General features: G+C 38.2%; 2 protein-coding genes across 5 annotated transcripts in view; both read left to right on the top strand.

Moving 5' to 3' along the window:
• Positions 1-14,982, top strand: part of LOC125274624 (polymeric immunoglobulin receptor-like) — an 859,185-nt gene that overhangs the window by 353,629 nt on the left and 490,574 nt on the right. The gene's annotated exons all lie outside the window — the stretch shown is intronic.
• The window catches only part of LOC125274643 (protein phosphatase 1 regulatory subunit 29), a 116,993-nt gene that overhangs the window by 45,198 nt on the left and 56,813 nt on the right, over positions 1-14,982 (top strand). For both annotated transcript variants that reach the window (XM_048201024.1, XM_048201015.1), the window contains exon 2: positions 3,884-4,080. The gene's annotated coding sequence lies outside the window, so the exon portion shown is untranslated. The remainder of the gene's footprint in view (positions 1-3,883; positions 4,081-14,982) is intronic.

Below are 14,982 nucleotides of genomic sequence, written 5' to 3'. Positions count from 1 at the left end.
GATGTTTATGTCTTTCTTTCTTCAGTTGAAAAGAAATTAAGGTTTTTGAAGAAAACATTCCAGGATTATTCTTCATATAGTGGAATTCACCAGGGTACAACAGGTTGAAGGTCCAGGTTGAAAGCTCCGGTTTCTACAGAAACAGTCAGACGCGCACCTCCGAAATGAGGCACAAGAGACGCACATTTAGGTCTGCGCATGCGCATTAGCTTGATCCAGCCTGAAAAATAGGGTTTTTTTTGTCTTGATTCGAGCGTTTGGAAAAAAAAAGTTATGAAACAGTTGTTGTCGGAATTCATTGGTGATTTCAAATATGAAATTTAATCGAAAACTTGGCAAACAGCTTTGGAGAATTTGTTTCCCCATTCAAAGAGATGCCCGAGAGGCGTTTCAAAGATGGCCGCCGAGTGAAATGACTTGTCTTAAAGGGACTTTGTCTGCGATAGATCACGCATTATGTAATCACGTTGGAAAGGTCACGTGTGATGTAGGCGGAAGTACGATCCAGTGTCTACAAAGCAAATGTGCAAAGACTAAGTCAAACGGCCTTTACAAAAAAAGATAAAACAACAATATCGGACGATTTTGAAGTTGGAGGAGAAAATTAGACGTTTTTCGCCCTACTACGGTACTTCCGCCTACGCCACGTCATGTGTGACCTTTCCAACGTGGTGTGTGGCGCATCGCAGAGCAGTGCAAGACGAGTATTTGTGAGTATGAGTTTATCATTTAGAAAATGATCATTTCACCAGATATAACCCTTATTCCTCGGCTGGGATCGTGTAGAGCCCTTTGAAGCTGCACTGAAACTGCAGTTTGGACCTTCAATCCATTGGTAGCTGTTGAAGTCCACTATATGGAGAAAAATCCTGGAATGTTTTCCTCAAAAACCTTAATTTCTTTTCGACTGAAGAAAGAAAGACATGAACATCTTGGATGACATGGGGGTGAGTAAATTATCAGGTAATTTGAATTCTGAAGTGAACTAATCCTTAAAATGTGGACTGAATGTAATATTTACGGACACTTAAATACATGTTAATTACAAATAAAGGAAAATGCATTATAGTTTACATTTCTATTAAATGCAATTAGATGAACTTTAGAGTGCTTTTTGTATGTAATTTCATAATTACTTGTCTTTGAAATAAGGTTAAAGTATACTGCTGAATGTACTTACACGCATTTATGGGATTTGATCGAAAGATCTGAAAAGGGCATTTACCCATCCATAAACCATTCACTTGAAGAAATTAAGTACTTAGTGCTTAAAGGTATAGACAACACAGGAAAGTAATGAGCTTAAATAAATAAATTAGGGATCATACTCGTAAAAATACCCCCGATACCAAAGACCGATACCTTGCGTGACGTAACTGACAGAATTGTCCGTGCACAGAGACACCGGCGGCAGCAGCAGAAACAATGTCAGCCTCAGGGGTGTGGAAATACTTCAAAATTAATGATGACAACCCACACACTGCGAACTGCAAACTTTCAGTCACAATTCGTTATCGATTAGCGAAGGCAGGATAGGCGGAATCGCACTGAATGACACAGACCAGAACCGCTCTCGCTCTTTCTTGCGTGTGATCCCAGTTCTCTTGGAAGCGCATAATCAGTTCTCCTCGTACCTGAATGGTCAAATGCACACATAGTTGTCAAAACGTCCATGGTGTGGAATATCTCACATAAATACAGTCGGTTATGGCTTAAGTGGACGTAAACATTTGAGTGAAAACAGGATTTGTGTCAGTATCCATGGATTCGGTCTTAAAGGGACCGTAGCCTATATTTGTCATTAATGTTAATAAAACAACAAAAGATGTTAAAAAAGTATACATGGTAAATAAACCTACTGTATCTGAAAAACAAGTTTATTTAATTTGTATCTCTATAGTATTTGTTATATTGTTTGTCATTTGTTTGTAAATTTCTTTTTATATAACAACAATTATATATATATATATATATAGGTAATTATGCCCTTTGAAGGTTATTGGACACTGTGAAATTTTTGTTCTATAAGTTGACAAGCACATAAAAATTAGTAATTTTTTCATTAGAGTAATAATAAAGAAGCTGTCCTACATTCATTAGTCTCACTGTGTTGTGCTTGGAAAACTGCATCATCACAAAAAAAAGAGAGAGAGAGAGAGAGTTAATTAATAAATGTATAGGCATCGGTATCGGCAAGTACTAGAAAAAAAGTATAAGTACTCGTACTCTGTCCTTAAAAAATAAAAAGGAAAATAAAAAGTAAATAAAAGGGCATTGTGCAGTAACATTACTTGAATGAAGTTAATAAACATAAAGCAGTACTCAGATAAACACAGATAAGTCTCTGTCTTTCTTTCTTTTCTTATTCCACATCCACCTCCGGTCTCTCTCCTCCAGATCTTTACATCTCCTCTGACTCTGCTCACGGTTGCCTGACTCATTGATTTGGGTGTGTGATTGATGGAAAGATCTGCCCCATCATTCCTCTCTCTCCCACCTTCCCTCTCCAATACCAATACCAGAACTTTTGCTTGTTAAATTACGGCATCTAACAGTCAGCCAATGCACTGATCTCCCCAGGCTCATTCCACCACACTTATCCCTCATTCTGTCTCTACAAAATATTCCAGTGCTCCTCTATCTCTTATCTCTCTCTCTCTCACTCTTCTGAAATGAGTCTGGAGATTTGATATGTAACTGATGTTGATTGTGTCACTTGGTTCTGTTTTGTCAATGAATTCCCACTAATCACATTTTGACGCCTGGCCAGGACCCCTCTGCGTCACTTTTTAACCCACAGGGTTTTAGAGTCACTTTAGAGTCATTTTTCGACATGCACGGTTCTCCATTGCTTTAAATGAGAAAATGATGGCGTCATACACAAACTCGATGGGCAAGGGAATTTTATTGTCACAATGAAATTAGATATAATGGGGTGTAATTTTGCCATTATGACATATGTTGGGGTGTGATTTTTATTTATTTATTTTTTTTATTTACACTATTTAGACATGTTTGAGCACGTAACCCAACCCTACCCCTAAACCTACCCATTTGTGTATTATTTAATATAAAATACAGAATATGCCCAGGATAAACCCAAGGTGGGCCATGCATTCAAACAATTTTAAACTGTTTCTCGAGAACGAGAATTGTACTTCACCTTTTCATTTTACCATCTCGTTTTAACATGGTAGGGACACATTACAACTTTAGCTTTTTAAAGTTAATTTTTTTAATTACATTTTTTGTATTATCATATTTTTTTAAATGAATGTTTTAAATTTTTTTTTTTTTGATTTTTTTAAAGAATTTTACATTTTTAGCAACGCAGAAATATTAAAATTTTATAAAATATTTCTGAAATACATTACTTGGACACTGTCACCTCTGATAATAGTTCACTCTAAATTGTAATGTAGACAGACATGCATTTTCTGTAAAGCTGCTTTGAAAGGATATGTATTGTGAAAAGCGCTATACAAATAAATGTGAATTTAATATTTTTTAACAGAAATTGGTTTGCGATCAAATAATAATTGTCGGGACCCCCTGTTGAAGACCCTTGGTCTAGTTCAAAGTGCAAAATAAAGGAGTGATAAAGTCTGTCTTTCTTCAGTTTCTCCCTTTAATTTCATACTCCCCATATTCCTTCATCGTTCCCGCTTTGCATGTCAGCAGCTCCTTTCTTTTCTCCCTCTCTCTTTCTCTGATGTCTCTGCCTGATGCACTAAGTGACAGACTATGCCAAGTCTGCCACCTTATTTAGATTCAGGGTAATTAAGAAAGCCAAGTGGGTTTTGCAGCTCCGCAAACAACATTATTCAGAAGTTGCGCCAGCTCTTTAACTGTCTCTCCCTCTCCCATCATCTCTTATCTACAGCTCAGAGCTCATCATTTCCCAGCCCCTGTTCCCTGCGACAAGTGGATTTCAACTAAGGCTTAAACAGTGCAGCATCAGGACCGCTTATACTTGACGTCTGCAGCCACAGACCTGGTACGGCGATCACAAGAGGAAGACGCTGCCACATTCTCATCAAATTGAACATAAACTGTGTAGCGTCAAAGGAGAGAAAGCAGGTGAGAACTGGCATAGTCACAGTGGTACCGTTTTAGGCAATTATTTGTGTATTGATTGTTTAACAGGCTTCAGACAACCTTGTGAAATGGTGCATATGAAAAACTGTCTACGTGCAGTTTCACCGCAAAAGCATTTGATCCATCCGTTAGCGGTTTTTCAACAAGCATCAGACCTGCCCCAGGCTGACAGGCACTGTGGTTTGTGTTTTTGTAAATGATGATGGACCTGTCATGTCATTTCCACTCTTACACTCACACATACACACCACACACTCAGTATTTAGAGAGATATCAGCCCTCGTATGTTTTCAAATACAGCACACAAGACATAGAAAACTATTTTCATTTAACTAGGTCAAGGAAGTATACAGTGGCTTTAAGAGGCACAGATGATTTCTGGGTCATGAATTGAGAAATCAAATTTTCAAAAGTCAAAACAAGACATCCTTGTGATCCTAACATTAAGAAAGCATGGAGTTTCTGTCTGGAGTGTGTTTCCCAAAAGCATTGTTAGCCAGCTATGGTCATAAGTTTTGTTGAACTCTATTGGTAATGACGGAACATGCAACCATAGTTGGCTTTGTGAAACGCAGATCGTGTCAGTAAGACACTGTTCGTCTGTTCGCTTCATTTTACTGTAGATTCGTTTTTAAACAAGACAGTTCAGCGCAGGCTTTTCAGAGACTGAAAATAAAAGATACTGCAGTGCCGTTTAATACGCACAGAGTATTTATAATGTAGCGCTGCAGTCAAACTGAATAGTTGTAATAGTTGCGATTTGCTGTTTGGCATTTATGGGTTTAATGTGTTGGATTATCAGAAGAAAGCACATAGTGAACACTGCTTTTGTTGTTTTGATCTCAGCCATTTGCTGTAATCCTGAATTAAAGCTTCAGTGAGCGACATCTGTTTTGCCATCATCAGTAAGACATTTCAACTCATTTTATTTTATTTAAAACTTGACACTGCAAATGACAATGTATATGTTTTTCACTTTATCAAAAAAGGATGAACTATGAATAGCCTATAAGACCAACAGTGTGAAAGACAATGGTACATTCATTCATAGTTCCGTTTACACAAAACACCGTAAGTCATCCTTTGTCAACTATAACTGTGGTAACTCCAAGTACTTAAACCTTATTTGCCAGAACCAAGACTTATGTAATACGCATACATGTTTCATATTGTTGGCAAATGTTTCAACTATATAGCGAGATATTTTTTAAAATGTAATGGCTGGGCCATTGAAAATTATTTTAATATACAAAACTGTTACCCAATCATAGCAGCGGGCAAGTGTTGAACGCAGCACGCCTATCAAAACAGTGTTTCAAAGAGAGGGTCAAAAACAGGATAGAACATAGCCTATTACAACTAAATTAGGATGTATTTTGATGTAAAATTGTGATAACATTTTAAGTGGACCTCAGAGATAAAAGTAAAATTCAGTGCATCACCCCTTTAACACTAAAATGAAATGGTTAAATGGCCTCGCTTGCTCCCTCAAATGGTCCTGCTCACTCATGCTTACGGTAGTCAGTTCAGTAGCAGCGAGAGGCTTTAATGAGTCTGGACCACTGAAGCTTACCTGTGACCCTCTTTACCCACTCAGTTATAATGAAAACCATCATTATGTGCACAAATAATTCCACAAATCACACACTGTGCCTTTTCATTTCCTTCATAACAAATACTTGTATAAAAATATATTGACAGTGTGTATATATAAATATATATAAGGAATAAATGACGACGGGCCTTTGAATTCTTAGAAAATAATGCACACCCGGGGTGGTATTGCGAAGCAGAGTGGCCGTTACACCTCGGGTGTGCATTATTTTCTAAGAATTCAATGGCCCGTCATCAATTATTCTGCTTATACTACGGTTACCACACCTTAAGACACTGTTCTGATGTTGTGTTTCAAGACATTTGTCAGGTTTTTGTACTTAAAACACTCTTGTGTGTGGGACTAATTTCTTACGTATCTCATCATCCCAAGTATCTCATCCTTGCGTATCTCATCCTCCGTTGCTAATTCCAAAATGTCATTTCAGAACTAGTAACAAAGCCTTGATAGCAGAATAATACAGTTGATACAGTTATTAACCCAGTTAGCCTACCTGAATTGGTGCAAAAACCATGACAATAATTTGTCATTTTCATCCTATTGTTTACTATACTTATTTGCTTGGTCAGTGTCATTGTGGGTTTTGTTTCTTTTGTGGTTGTAGGCTGTAAGGACCTATTGAAATAACTGAAATCCTTTGGGAAAGTGCAATGCTTTCAAGACCAGCTAGAACTACTTTAGCCGTGTATTTCTCTGAAACTTCTGTCAATTTTATTAAGAAATTCTAACAATAAATATAATTTTGGCACTCTTTAATATGGCGTGACAGATCGCTGTAGTGCAGTTGAAGTGGCACGTGAACCGATCATCTCTTCTCCTCTTTGCTACATCACGAAATAAACATGGGTGAACACCAGAAAGAATGTTGAAAGATACATTACAACTTACCGTAATGAATCCTGCCTCATGTAATCACTCAATCAGTGTTTCAACGGGGGAAAGACGTCAATAAAACCGCTTGTAGACTATACCTTAATTTACTTCAAGAAAGCTATTCAGTGTTAGTGATGTCTTCATTATTTAATGTTTGTTTGAAAGGGTCATGAAAACTATTTATTAAAGTTATTACAGTTTATTGTCATTTAAATGTTTATATATTCACCAGCAAATTGGTGTAGAAAGAATTCTGGTATTAAATGTTTCATATAAAACTTCTCTATGTGCTATTTAAATGTTTGTACAACCCAGTTTTAGCTATTTGAGTGTTGATGATTAAATATGCTTGAATAATTAATTGATTATTTATTTATTATTTATTTTCGGTTTTCGGGCAAGTGCATCCCGAAGTTTTGGTTTCGGCCCAGAATTTTCATGTCAGTGCATCCCTACAGAGAGCACAAGGCAATCACTAAAAGAGAGACAGAGAGTGAGGTTGTGTGGTTAGTGTGTGGATGGTGTGTGTTAAGAGACACAGGTGACCTTCCATGTTTTTTAAGGGGCTGTAAGGGCTCATCTGCTGATCTTCCCTCTGGCTGTATCACTGCAGGGGGAAAACTCATATTGCGTGAGGTGTCTCTCCTTGCTTGGCCCACGAGAGGTGAATGTGTGTATGTATGTGTGAAATGGTTATTCTGTAATGACTGCTGTGGCACTCTGTTGACAGTAAAGGTCGGTCATGTGGAGCACATTAAGCCAGGACCTTTAGGGAAGGCACACAAACACAGTGAGTGACAATGAGTGAGTGTGTGTGGTTCTGTGTGTCATGTGAGTAGCGACTGTACAGTTGAGAAGAACATAATGGCTGCCTCTCCACCCACAGCGATTATCACAGAAACTCTATTATTACTGCTTGACAACAGTGCTTAAGAGTGCTGTTTTCACCCCTGCCCTGCCCGACTCTACTCACAACGACAAGAGCTGTAGCTCTACCATTACATCCCTCAATCCATCCCTTCACACTGGAACACAGCTGGAGACAGGTTCCCATCAGGGGAAATTCAGAAAGCAAGCTTTATTTGCATATACACTACCGTTTGGGGTCAGTAAGGTGTTTATGAAAGAAGTCTCTTATGCTCTAAAAGACTGCATTTATTTGATCAAAAATACAATGTTGTGAAATATTTTTACAATTTAGACTGTTTCTATTTCAATATATTTTAAAATGTAATTTATTCTTGTGATGGCAAAAGCTTAAGAAACGTTTCTTACTGAATTGTCATCAATGTCGAAGACAGTTGCTGCTTGATATATTTGTGAAAACTATAACACTTTTTTTCAAGCATCTTTGGTGAATAGCAAGTCCAGAAGAACATCCGTTTCTTTGAAATTTAATTCTATTGTGACATTACCGATGTCTGTTCTGCATCAACTTAATGCTTTCTGTATAAAATTAATTTTAAAAAAAACTTTATGACCCCCAAACTTTTTTTATAACAGTAGTGTGTATATATTCTCTATCATCATTTACATTATAAGTACAGTGGGTACGGAAAGTATTCAGACCCCCTTAAATTTTTCACTCTTTGTTATATTGCAGTCATTTGCTAAAATAATTTAAGTTCATTTTCATTTCCTCATTAATAGTTTTAAGTTCATGTTCATTTAAGTTCATTTTTTTCCTCATTAATGTACACACAGTACCCCATATTGACAGAAAAAACACAGAATTGTTGACATTTTTGCAGATTTATTAAAAAAGAAAAACTGAAATATCACATGGTCCTAAGTATTCAGACCCTTTGCTCAGTATTTAGTAGAAGCACCCTTTTGATCTAAAACAGCCATGTGTCTTTTTGGGAAAGATGCAACAAGTTTTTCACACCTGGATTTGGGGATCCTCTGCCATTCCTCCTTGCAGATCCTCTCCAGTTCTGTCAGGTTGGATGGTAAACGTCGGTGGACAGCCATTTTTAGGTCTCTCCAGAGATGCTCAATTGGGTTTAAGTCAGGGCTCTGGCTGGGCCATTCAAGAACAGTCACGGAGTTGTTGTGAAGCCACTCCTTTGTTATTTTAGCTGTGTGCTTTGGGTCATTGTCTTGTTGGAAGGTAAACCTTCGGCTCAGTCTGAGGTCCTGAGCACTCTGGAGAAGGTTTTCGTCCAGGATATCCCTGTACTTGGCCGCATTCATCTTTCCCTCGATTGCAACCAGTCGTCCTGTCCCTGCAGCTGAAAAACACACCCACAGCATGATGCTGCCACCACCATGCTTCACTGTTGGGACTGTATTGGACAGGTGATGAGCAGTGCCTGTTTTCTCCACACATACCGCTTAGAATTAAGGCCAAAAAGTTCTATCTTGATCTCATCAGACCAGAGAATCTTATTTCTCACCATCTTGGCAAACTCCATGCAGGCTTTCATGTGTCTTGCACTGAGGAGAGGTTTCCGTCGGGCCACTCTGCCATAAAGCCCCGACTGGTGGAGGGCTGCAGTGATGGTTGACTTTCTACAACTTTCTCCTATCTCCCGACTGCATCTCTGGAGCTCAGCCACAGTGATCTTTGGGTTCCTCTTTACCTCTCTCACCAAGGCTCTTCTCCCCCAATAGCTCAGTTTGGCCGGACGGCCAGCTCTAGGAAGGGTTCTGGTCGTCCCAAACGTCTTCCATTTAAGGATTATGGAGGCCACTGTGCTCTTAGGAACCTTAAGTGCAGCAGAATTTTTTTAGTGACCTTGGCCAGATCTGTGCCTTGCCACAATTCTGTCTCTGAGCTCTTCAGGCAGTTCCTTTGACCTCATGATTCTCATTTGCTCTGACATGCACTGTGAGCTGTAAGGTCTTATATAGACACGTGTGTGGCTTTCCTAATCAAGTCCAATCAGTATAATCAAACACAGCTGGACTCAAATGAAGGTGTAGAACCATCTCAAGGATGATCAGAAGAAATGGACAGCACCTGAGTTAAATATATGAGTGTCACAGCAAAGGGTCTGAATACTTAGGACCATGTGATATTTCAGTTTTTCTTTTTTAATAAATCTGCAAAAATGTCAACAATTCTGTGTTTTTCTGTCAATATGGGGTGCTGTGTGTACATTAATGAGGAAAAAAATGAACTTAAATGATTTTAGCAAATGGCTGCAATAAAACAAATAATGAAAAATTTAAGGGGGTCTGAATACTTTCCGTACCCACTGTATTAGTGCTGTTTTACACAGATAAAAAAAAAAAAAATGAAAAAGGTTATTTGCACTGAACTGGATAAGTGAGGCAGTTGTTGAATGTAGTGAATTTGACCCTCTGTTTCTTTTTGTCTTTCTGACTGTTCAAATCAGTTGCCTGAGTGCAATGAGTTTTTAAGAGGATTTTGATGTCGGAAAGCAGGACTTACGTTTTATTTATCCAAGCGGCTATATGCATGTGTGTAGATGAGTCATTGAGATGTGGACATGAGCATCATTTGAGATACTGTCTCTCAGTGGGGGCTAATGTGGAACGACACGTCATGTGGTGAGATGGTGTCGGCTAAATCGTATTGTGTCTCTATAGGCGATCTGATCCGGTAGGCTCTTATTATAGGAACGTTATGGTGCACTTTGACCATCTCTAATATTTCGAAAGGTGTGCATGTTTGTCTAACCAGTCCAACCTGCTCTAAAATAATTGAGAAGTCAATCAGCCCTGGCAGAACAGAAACATCTATTGTATTGCACCACTATCAGAGACACATTTTCAATAAATCTTTCTCGTTCATGATTGACAGTTAATTCTTGAATTGCACAATGCTTCAGAAACAACATTTAACCTCATTCTGCTAAGTTGCTTTGGTTAGAAGAGGCCTGACAATAAAAGAAATTAAATGCAAGTGCAACTTGAATTGTATTGGTTTTAAGTCAAAATGCTTTCTTTTTTATAAGATGTACTTAAAGATTTCTACAGGAAGGATGAACCAATTTGAGTCATTCTGTGCTCTCTCTTAAAAGACAAAAGACAGCAATAGAGAGTTCTAATGAAAGTATTGATCAGAGGCCCATTTTGAGCCATTGAGGTAGATGGAGTTTGTTTGGTACATAATTGCAGCTCTTGGTTTTTCATTTCAGACTGTCTTAATGGCACTACATTCTGTATTCATGTTGAAAACAAACCCATGGTTCTTGGCTGATATCAGTACTCGATCTATATTTGGTGACTTTCAAGCTACACCAGTCTATGCATCTGTCTGCTGTCAGTTCAGGCACATTCATATTAGTCTATTTTCTACTGTCTATTGTCCCTTTCCTTTGCCAGCTGTTAATAAGTGTTGAGTTGAAACAAATATATTCATCAGTGAAATTGTCTGTGAACTGTAAAAAAATTAATTGGTCAAGGCAAACATAAAAAAATTCAGACAGCTCTGTTAGGTTAGTTGGGACAACATTGAGAAATGTTGCTTAAAATTTGTATTTTAATGTAGATTCAAAATAATTGGTCCCACTTTATATTAAGTGGCCTTAACTACTATGTACTTACATTTAAATTAATCATTTGATACAATGCACTTATTGTGTACATACATGTTTTTACATTGTATTTATATTTTAAAAACACCTGCATGCAATTACATCTGTAATTAATTTCTGTAATTATATTTATAATTACACTGTTGACCCATGCCTTACACCTTAACCCACCCTTAAACCTACCCATACCACCAAAGTTTTTCCTAACCTTACCCGTATCCACCTCAATAGCAGCAAAAGTGTTTTGCAATTCAATATGAATCCAATAAGTACATTGTACTTATTTTTTGATGTAAGTACATAGTAGTTAAGGCCACTTAATATAAAGTGGGACCAAATAATTCACGTTTTCAAATTTCTGTAGCTAAAAAAGCTCCAAATGCTGGAAAAAATTGAATAGTTTTTACTTTGTGCTTCAGCAGAAAGTGTACTGTTAAAGACATGTTAAGAAGTGTCAGTCTGGTGGTTTACAGTTGAGTCACATGGCCATGGATCAGATATGTATAGTTGTAGAGCCACATACTGTATGAAAGTGGATTGGAAATTGGATTTTTGAGTTCACACTGCTCAAATCCATATTCAGGTTTATGTTGCATAAAAACAAAAAATTGGATTTGGGTCACCATTCGAATGAAAGCAGTCTATGAATCCGACCTGGTAATAAAAAAGATACAGAGCAGTTTGCTACCTAGAGCCATTTGAATGTGAGAGAATATAGCTTTCTTACAGATGGAGAAGTACTTTCACTCTGTCACGGAATCAGTCATGGTCAGACTGTCAATGTGTGGTCGTCTGTGGCTATTCGGCATGTGTGACTGAGCTAGATCGTACCCAGAGAATCTTATCCTGGTGCCATAATGGCCAACTGGTCACTCAGAAATGAGCTGTGAGCACTGAAAGTGAGACTTGAGTTGCTCTGTTAAGTGTGCTGCTCTCTCAGAGCAGCCATGGAGGTTTTGGACAAGTCATATTTACAGTTGGGAAGAAACAAAGAAACCGTTCTTATTCATTTGGTTCCATTAATGAATCTCACACATGCACACTTTTGCTGATGTGGACGGATTCTTGCCCTACTTATGCAGCATACAGCAACATACTTCACGACACGTGTAGTTCATGTAACTAATCTGGGGTGCGTTTCCCAAACAACGATGTAACTCGCTGCTGAACTACTATAGTACGATGCATCGTTGAACAAATCAACTAGCTAGTCACGACTGTTTCCCGAAACCGTATTGTCGCAAACCTGTCGTTCAACCACGTTGGTGAATGAAGTCACGCAGGTGGTGGAGTAATAACTTCTTTAAATGAATCCGTCTGAGATCGAATTATTGCTAGAATTAGGACTAATTCTCATTTTCCTCAGTTATTTTGCAATTAAATTTCCAGATTAAATCAAATGCTTGTTCTGACGTACTAGAGCACGTACGCACACTCTCCAAAAACGGTGCTTCAAATCTCTTGACAAACTAAAATATATAAATTACATTTGTATATATTCGAAGATATACATTGTACTTGATGTCAGCTTGCTTATTTTGCTCAAGATAACGATTTATTAAGTTCACATAAAAACAGGAAACTATGCTTCTAACTACAGCTCGAGAGCTGGTGTTCCAACCACACAAGTTTGCGATACAGTTTGCGAATGTTCGTTTGAACCATGATTTCGGGAAACACCAAATCTTTGAACTATTTAAGTAACGACGGAACTTGCGATGTTAGTTGGCTAACGATGCTTTTGGGAAACGCACCCCAGTGTAGCTGCTCACTGGCATTAGTGTAGTTAAAAATACACATTATGCATTTTCTAAGTAGTGTTTTAGAAATATTAATGAATAAAATGTCACTTTTTTTTCTTTTCTTTTTTTTGCCTTTTACCGTGTAGTCTGGTAATAGCCTGGGGTGACTGCCATTAATTTATATGTGTGATATTGTGTGGCATTCATATATAATTTTGAGTGAGGGGTGGTTTTAGCTGGTGTTGCTGTTGGCGATGTCATTAAAGTAGATGTTGCTGAACCCTGTGTCTATGTGGTGTTATTTACTGTAGTTAAGGCCAATTATTGCATTGCATTTATTATATTCCACAAACATGTGTGGTGCTTTGATGTGTGTTCATCTCCGTCCACTGATGTGAAGTGTTGCAGCATGTGCTGTCTCTCTGTGTCGACTCGGAAGATTAATCCGAGGCTTTGGTTTGAGCTACAAAGAACTGTCAGAAGAATAACATTAATTCTTTATCCTCACATGTGTACCCTTGTTCCTATATTGAATCCAAAAGCAGATGGCCTTGCATTTAAGAAAAATTTTGATGGTGGGGGAGGACGTTATTACACATAGCGCAGGCTCAGGGACGGATATACTAGTGGAAAGCTCTCCCGAGAGTTTGTATGATCGCGTATCAGTGTGACAGACAGGGTAAACAGCAGTTTCCGCTGTGATTGATGCTGTTGTGAAAGATGTTAGGCACACTGATACACATGTTGTAGATTGTAGGGCCACAGAACAGGTGCTTATAGACATTTATTTCGTGAATCAACAAGTCCTTTGAGACTATAGCAAATAAAATGCGCAAACACACAGATCTTTTGAGGCGCCTCTAAACTGGACTCTTCACACTCTCAGCTGTTCCACATGGTAGGTGACAGGCAGGGAAAGAGGGAGGGTTTTGTAATTGAATTGAAATGACAGATTGCTGGAGAGAAGGTCGAAAGGACCCAAAGGGCCTGTAAAGAGTTCTGGAGTAAATGATTGTGAGAGAAGAGCTTTGAAAGGATGTGTCAGCGTTTGAGATTGACAGACGTATTTACTAACAGGTGTGTCTCTGAAATTGCCCTGCACATACAATAGCAGACTGGAGCAGATCGAATCCAGTCTGTATGAATGAGTAACCAAAGTCAATCCTCATCTCTTGGTAGCCTCGAGTAATGGCTGACAGATAATGATAGTAAATATCAAGACTCTGAATGGCATCTTTAAGTTTTCTCTTTTTTCTTTTCTAAACTGTCTAGCATTTGATCCACTCATTAACAGTATGTGGTCAAAAACACCCATTTTTTTCTGCCATGTTGTAAATGATATATAATGATAGTGTGAATGTATGAAAATTGATGTCTGAGTTTTTGGGCTTTTGTCATTTGTACATAGTTATTCATACAGCACACATGCAGTTCTGATTGATCACAAGGTATAGTAACTTCAGTTATACAGTGCTTTTGTCACTTATTGTTATCGAACTCAACTGTGTATGATTCTATTACACTCTAAACTGGACTGACGAACATGTTGCTATACATAGCCTAAAACAGCCACAGCACTTTCTTGTAATGGAGCACATAACGAACGATGTGTACTTTATGTATGCAGTGTTATGAGGAGTTGTCTACCATAGTTGCTGATCCAGAGCCTGTGTTTTAAAAATAAGTATGTGTTTACTCAGCCCTACAGGCTAACGTTCTCCATTAGCGCTGCATAGCTCATTTTACAGAGGCTGATTTATACGCGCACACACACTCTCTCCAAACATATATTTAATGAGTACAGCACCCCATGCTAGGTAGGCAGAGTGGTAGCCAGCCATTTTAACTATTTAGATCATTTAAGGCCTAAAAATGGAGCAGTTTTAAAGGTACACTCAGTATTTTTTTTGTTTTTTGTTGTTTTACTCTGTAACCCTCGTACAGCACCCCATCCGGACCATTTCACTTGCTAAATAAATTAATTGATTTAAAGGTAAGCCAAATTTCAAAAACACTGTTTGGAAGTTAGACGTGCCGACACCAACAACAGACATGTAACCAATCAGCATTAGGGGGAGTATGGCGGTCGAGGAGAGAGAACGAGCAAGAGGGACATTTGAAGAAAGACTGCAGAAAGAGAGATGAA

The sequence above is a fragment of the Megalobrama amblycephala genome, linkage group LG1 (assembly GCF_018812025.1).
Source record: "Megalobrama amblycephala isolate DHTTF-2021 linkage group LG1, ASM1881202v1, whole genome shotgun sequence".
Classification (NCBI taxonomy): Eukaryota; Metazoa; Chordata; class Actinopteri; order Cypriniformes; family Xenocyprididae; genus Megalobrama; species Megalobrama amblycephala.
This window is presented reverse-complemented; position numbering and strand designations above follow the sequence as displayed.